The sequence below is a fragment of the Mastomys coucha genome, chromosome X (assembly GCF_008632895.1).
Source record: "Mastomys coucha isolate ucsf_1 chromosome X, UCSF_Mcou_1, whole genome shotgun sequence".
Classification (NCBI taxonomy): domain Eukaryota; kingdom Metazoa; phylum Chordata; class Mammalia; order Rodentia; family Muridae; genus Mastomys; species Mastomys coucha.
In genome coordinates this window covers 40,917,399-40,923,999 of record NC_045030.1, presented here as the reverse complement: position 1 = coordinate 40,923,999, position 6,601 = coordinate 40,917,399, and the positions used below count along the sequence as shown (strand labels likewise).

Below are 6,601 nucleotides of genomic sequence, written 5' to 3'. Positions count from 1 at the left end.
GCTATTTATGTCTTTCTTAAAGTCCTGTATCATCATCATGAGAAGTGATTTTATATCTGGATCTTGCTCTTTCAGTGTGATGGTGTGTCCAGGACTTGCAGTGTTGGGAGAATTGGGTTCTGATGATGGCAAGTAACCTTGGTTTGTGTTGCTTATTTTCCCATGCTTGCCCCCTGCCATCTGGTTATCTCTAGTGCTACCTGCCCTTGCTAAATCTGACTGGAGCCTGTCCTTCCTGTGCTCCAGGTTGTGACAGAACTCTTCAGAGTCAAGCTGTCTCTGTGATCCTATGATTCTGGGATCCTGTGACCCTGGCCTTGTTAGAGCACCTGGGAGTGGAGCTTTCTCTGGGTGTTTTGGGAATGACTGCAGAGTTTGTGTCCAATGTCTCCTCAGGGCACTGGCCATCCCAGATAGACCAGAAGCAACCTGAGCCACTGGGCTGGCAGAGTTTAGACCAGAAGCAACCCGAGCCACTGGGCTGCCAGAGTTCCTGTGTACTTGGGTTCTGCTGGTCCCAGTCACTCCTGGTGTTGGGACAAGATGTTGTGTCCTCCTCACCTCTGATCCTGGGTGTGTTAGAGCGCCTGGGAGTGGAGCTTCCTCTGGGTGTTGTGGGACTGGCTGTGGAGCTTGTGCCCAAGGTCTACTCAGGGCACCAGCTCAGATAGACCGGAAGAAACCTGAGCCACTGGTCTTGCAGAGTTCCTATGTGCCTGGTCCCGCTGGTCCCAGTTACTCCGGTTATTATATTTTTTATTATATTCAGTTACTTGTGTGTGTGTGTACATGCATATGAAAGTGTGTGTCATGTGCCATGATCTGCACATAAGAGGCCAGTGGACATCTTCCATGGGTTGGTTCTCTCCTCTACCATGTCAGGTGTGGGACTCAAGACTTAGATTATCAGACTTGATAGCAGGTACTTTTACCCACTGGGTTATCACGTTGGCTCCCACAATTACACTTTATATAGCTACAAAATATAAAGGTGACACTCACCACATTCTAATTATGTTATTATACTATATTAAGATTATTTACATTGACTGTATCTATTTGCTTGAAATATCATTTTAACAGTGTGTATACCGTGCTAAGCATTGCTTGCTTGAAACTGGACATGGTGGGAATATTTATACTGTCTAAACTGGCAAATGAAACGAGTTTGGTTGTTTTTGGTTTGTTTGTTTGAGAGCCCACTATTATGCAGTATTGAGTAGCACACTGCTGAAGAACTGTAGGCCTCGGGCCATCTATTCCTTTACTTGTCTGTCTCTTGGTTTTTATGCAAATGAGTTAGCTGCTTGAAATTCTATTCCTAGTTCACAGAATCTTCAATTTGAGGGTGTGAAACAATTCCCTAGAAAGTTGTTGAAAACAGATTCCTACCTCCCTTCTCATAGAGATTGTGATTCACCACATCCCAGGAATCTAACAAGCCCCCACCCACCATGAAGCTAAAGAGTACCACTTGAGAAATCCTCACTAAACTGAGAAGACCTTGAAAAAGGAAAAACAAAATTACCTGTTCTTGTATAAATAATAATGTATAAAACTGAAATGCTTTCATATCATTGCTTATATTAATAAGCTTAAAACAAATCATTTCTCCAAAAAGAAAGGCACGAATGATTGCTGGACTGAACCCAGCTCCCAATGGATTATTCTTTTGATTTAGTGAATGCCAATGACAAGGTAAAAATAGAAGCCAATGAAATAAAAATAAATATGAATAAAATTTAAAAATTCTAAAATAGTATGGCTAGTTTGAATGACATTTTAGATAACTATTTATACAGCTGGTAGGTAGAAATGTAAAAACTCAGAGTTGTGAAGAACATCTTGATAGATTTTCAAAAAATAAAAATAAAAATATAATATATGACCCAGCAACTCTACTCCTGTGTCATATCTAGGAGAAATGTAAATAAATGTTCACACAAAACAAGTTTACATAAATGGTCAAAGCAACATTATTCATAGCTGCCAAAGACTGGAACTAACTTCTTACCAACTGATGAATAGATAAATTAAATGTGAAATAGATGATTATTTAAAAATTAAACAGAATTATGTACTAATCAATGCTATGGCATGAAAGAAGTGCAAAGGGCTACATGTTGTTTTATTTCTACTACATAAAATGTCCAGAGTAAGCAAGTCTTCATAGAGACAAACCATTTATTGGTTGGCTGGGAGACAGGAAAAGTGGCTGCTAATAGGTACAGTGTATCTTCTTGGAATGATGACAATATATTAAAGTTAGGAGAAATAGCTGCACAAATCAGATTATATGCAGGAACTGTTGCACCGGTGTACTTTAACTGGGTAAATTTTGTGGTGTATAAAAAAAATCCTGAAAGTTTTATAAAATGCACTTGAGGGAATGACTTGGGGTTTGAGGCATTTATTGCACTATCAGTAGGTGTCTAAACACCTCATAAACCCTGACAGTATATGCTGTCCATCTGCCACATCTTTGTCTGATTTAGATATATTACACATACATTTTAGACATATTACATATACAGTCTTACACATTGAGCCAAAAAATCAGCCACAGACCATGTAGCTGTACTTGAAAATTTCCAACTTAACATTGTCACTACAGATTCATCACTTTAAGATTTTGTTTTAAAGCCAAGTTTGGTAGAGCATGCTTGGAGGACCAGCAATCTGAGGGGACTAAGACAGAAGGATCATTTGAGCTGTAGAGTTCAGGGCTACCCTGGACAGTATAGCAACATCCTGTTCTTTAAAATTGTTTGGGATACAGCAAATGCTTGGAGTACTCTTATAGACTGGGTATAGCCTTTAAAGCAGAAACTAAATTAAAAATGAGGTTGTGGGGTGGGCCCTAAATCCAAGCTGTATAGTGTCCTTATCAAAAGGGAAGATTGGCACATACAGAGAGATACTTGGGCCTCATATGTACACAAAGAGGTCTGCTTGGAGACAACAATATATATTCACTTGTAAACCAAGGAGTAAGGCCTCAGAAGAAATGGAACCTGCTGCTGACACCTTGATCTTAGACTTTAGTCTCCAGAAAATTAGCTTCTGTTGCTTAAGCACCTGACATTTTGTTGTGGGAGCCCTGGGAAATGAGTATAACAAAGTCATTGTAGTCAGCTTAAGGCTCCCTCATACTTCTTATTAAGATCCATATGGTATGAGTAACCATGGGCAGTACTGTACCCTGAACTTGTAGGGGATCCATTACAATTGTTTCAACTTCCTATCTTTCCACCAGGAGCTGAAAAGTTCTATAATGATTAATTATAGAACTAGATTCCCATTTAACCAGATGATCAGCACTATCCCCACCCTCTTGTACACATTAGCCAAGGCATAGAAAGTAAGAAAATCATAGAAGATCCCTTTCATCATGTAAATGGATATTCTAGGCAGGCAGTGTTTTTCCCCAGGGAGATTTGTTCAAGGTCTTGATGACATAGAATAAGTACTTGCTGTTGGTTGAATGAACAAAAATCTAGTGCTATAAAAGTACTGAAGGATAATGTTTAGGTATTTGAATTTATCAAGTATTGCTGATTTAAAATAACATATGACTTTGTAGATCATCAAATCCCAAAGGATTGTGTTAGAGCAGTGATTCTCCACTTGTGGGTTGCCACCACTCATAGCAATGGCAAAATTACAGTTATGAAGTAGCAATGAAAAGAAGTTTATGGTGGGGGTCACCATAGCATTCAGAATTGTATTAAATGGTCGAAACATTAGGAAGTTTGAGAAACCACTGTATTTGAGGAACAAATAGTTTAAATTAATATTTATTTATTTGACAAAATAAAAATATTTAATTTGGGGCTTGTCATTAGAAAAGGAGTAAGCTAGGCAGTCAAGTTTCCCACTGTGTGATGGTTTAGTAGACTTCATTGCTCACTTATGTGGACTTTCTGATTTGACATTTACTTTCCAGATTCAAACAGTTCACCTCCAGCAATATTTTTGGTAACTCAAGGTTTTGTAGCAGTATTTAGTGTCCAACAGAAACCATGCTGTCTGCTAAACATTTTCCTAACTGCAAAGCTTCTCTTACTGTTGGTGGATCGATAATGATATGGCAGAGCTGTTATCACCATGGAAACAGTACCCAGAATCTAGCAGAGGAAAATTGTACATGGAACCATTGGCTTTTAAGCAGGGATGTGTCAGCTTCCTCTGGAGCATGCTTTTTCTTCAAATCTGGTGTGTTCTAGGGTACCAACAACCCAGTGTGGGGTCAAGACTGCAGATAAAGTCTAGTATTTAAAAGGGAATGTAATAGAGAAAAAAGGTTCAGTCCTTTTGTGTGGCAACATTGTTTCTTATTAGGGTACAACTTGATAACCTTGAAACTGCTGAATAAGCTGTGCTGGAACTGAACAAACCTAAAAGCAGATTTTCAGTGTTAAAGGAAGAGGGTGCAGATAAGGAAGGGAAGGGTATTATAGTAATTCATGAAGCAAAGAGCTCTAATAGAAATTGTCAGAAATATTTATGTAAGAACACTGCTGTACACACACATACACACACACAGATTAGTGTATACATTTATATATCATTGCCACATCTACTCTGATACTCTGTGAGAAGCACATACCTAGCTTGGTATGTAGTACACTCCTTTTTAAATTTATTTTTATTTTTAAAATTATGTTTTATGTGTGGATGTGTTGCCTACAAGTACGTTTGTGTACCATAGCCATGCAGTGCTTATAGAGGCCAAAGCAGGCGTTTCATCTCCTAGGGCAGGAGTTACAACAGACTGTTGTGAACTGCCAGGTTGGGTGCTAGGGATGAAACCAGGTCCTTTAGATAAATAGTAAGTATTCTTAACTATTGAGCCATCCATCACTCTAGCCCCAAAACAATACCTTTTATTAATGAATGTGTACACATCTGATTGTAGCAACTATCTAATATTCCAAGGCAGATTGTAGATAATGGAATCAATTATGACTTGAAAGATCAAGACTGAAACAACATTTAATTTGATCAAACAAGGCTTGTCCTGGAGAAGGTAGTGCCCAACTTCAATCCCAGCACTGACAAGGCACCTACCAGTGGGTTTCTGTGAATTCAACGTTATCTTAATCTATATATCAAATCCTAGGCCACTGGGGGACCACATATTCATTGAGAACTTGTCTCAATAAAACAAAACAAAAAGAAAACCAAAACACGGCTCATAAATTTACGAGAACCTTTTTACATTCTTCTCCTTTCCATTCTACTAATCTTGGGTTAACAACTTTTTTTCCTAGTGCAAAAAAAAAAAATTATGAAAATGAACTCATTTAAAGGGAAATGTAAGTTTTTTTTTTAAAAAAGGAAAGATGTCACCCAAAAGATTTATGAATGTAGCAATAGTTAAGTCATTTATGGAGTGTTAATTCCAAATTTCTTATTATAAAACCTCTGGGAGTGGGGGAATTTCATTCTGTATGTTTTTCATGTTTTAAAGACTTCTAGACTTCTTTTTTTATTTTATTCAAGATTTAATTGTAAGGATTGAGGGACCCAAAGAGGACAGGCCTGCTCCGCAGGAATACCAACAGGGTCAACTAACCTGGACCCTTGAGGCTTCCCAGAGACCGAATCACCAACCAACAGGGAGCGTGGGCTGGACCTATGTCTCTGAACCGCACATAGTAGGCCTTCATGCAGGTCTCCAAACAACTGGAGTGAGAGCTGTCCTTGAATCCAGAAGGGCCAGAAGGGAGGTGGTAGAACCCCTGGAGCTGGAGTCACAGGCAGTGTGAGCCACTCACTGTGGGTTCTGGAAGCCCAACTCAGATCCTCTGCAAGAGCAGTGTGCACTCTTAACCACGAGCCAGCTCAAAAGAATCTCACAACTAGTATTTCACTGCGATGGCCACTCTACAGCATGGTGAGTATGGAAATGTAAACATCAAAAAGATGGAGAAAAAAGTGGAAAAGGGATCGAGAACAAGTTGCCCAACTGTTACTACTCAATAGTATTAGTGCTCAGGTCCTGTTCTTGTGTATGAGATCTGTTTTCCACTGAGTCTCCTATATTTGGTTTTACAGAATGCCACTAGCCATGTTTCTGAGTTCGGTCAAGTTTTGAATGTGCTAGAAGGGAGACAGGCAGAGTTCTAGACCCTTTCACGGGCATTACAGACCTCTAGGAAGACTGATGAACAGAGGAAGAATCAACCTTGAAGCTCCAGACAGAAATCAGAGAAGAGGCAGGGAAGGAGAAAGTACAGTGAATGGCTCCATCTAGTGGCCTCACTACTGCAGCACTTGGGATAATCGTAGCATTTCTTTAGTTTGGTCTTGAAGGGAAGTCAGGGAATTGAAAAGGGAATTAAAATGTATATTTATTGAGTACACCTAGTAGCTAGGTCTTATGTTTCAAACATATGTAATTTCTAATTGAGTGTTTATATTTTGCATTAGCTATTTCCATATTACATATGAAGAATAGATGATAACATAGGATAAGTAACGTCCCCAGGGGATGTGTTACCAGTTACATAAACCAAAATTTATCACTCTAGAATCTGCTCTTTCCTAAATCACATCATTTATAGATAAAATTCTAAAACTTGCTTTAGGCGGAAGT

The 6,601-nt window shown here is 38.9% G+C and overlaps 1 non-coding gene across 1 annotated transcript; it reads right to left on the bottom strand.

The window, feature by feature from the left end:
• Positions 1 to 3,989: 3,989 nt before the first annotated feature.
• LOC116096090 lies at positions 3,990 to 4,264 on the bottom strand. Its single transcript, XR_004120836.1, has one exon.
• Between the last annotated feature and the right edge of the window lie 2,337 nt (positions 4,265 to 6,601).